Raw genomic sequence first — 339 nt, 5'->3', positions numbered from 1 at the left:
AGGAAAATTACCGACCAGTATCTCTGCTCCTCGATTCCCATCCATTTCAGTGCATCTGGGCACCTGTTTCCTCGTCATCTGTCCGTCTCATCTCAGGTGCAGGTCACTAGGCCAGTTCATCAAAAGAAGAGTCAGTCTAGTTTGGAGGGCAGCACAGTTCTAACTGCATTTTCCTTGGTGCCCAGTTTGTCCTCTATGAGCAACAAGAGCAACAAGGTCCCCCCTCTGTCCCTGGGGACCTTCCCCTTACACACATGAGAGACAGACAGCAGAACCACCAGAAGCAGAATGTCCTACCTGCCATTGATTCTGTGAATTGTAGCAGTTGTATTGGTAAAA

General features: G+C 49.0%; 1 protein-coding gene across 4 annotated transcripts in view; it reads left to right on the top strand.

The window, feature by feature from the left end:
• Positions 1-339, top strand: part of LOC100944273 (carboxyl-terminal PDZ ligand of neuronal nitric oxide synthase protein) — a 291,887-nt gene that overhangs the window by 262,358 nt on the left and 29,190 nt on the right. The gene's annotated exons all lie outside the window — the stretch shown is intronic.

Source organism: Otolemur garnettii, unplaced genomic scaffold, assembly GCF_000181295.1.
Source record: "Otolemur garnettii isolate 467f Iridium unplaced genomic scaffold, OtoGar3 scaffold00016, whole genome shotgun sequence".
In the NCBI taxonomy this organism is placed as follows: Eukaryota; Metazoa; Chordata; class Mammalia; order Primates; family Galagidae; genus Otolemur; species Otolemur garnettii.
This window is presented reverse-complemented; position numbering and strand designations above follow the sequence as displayed.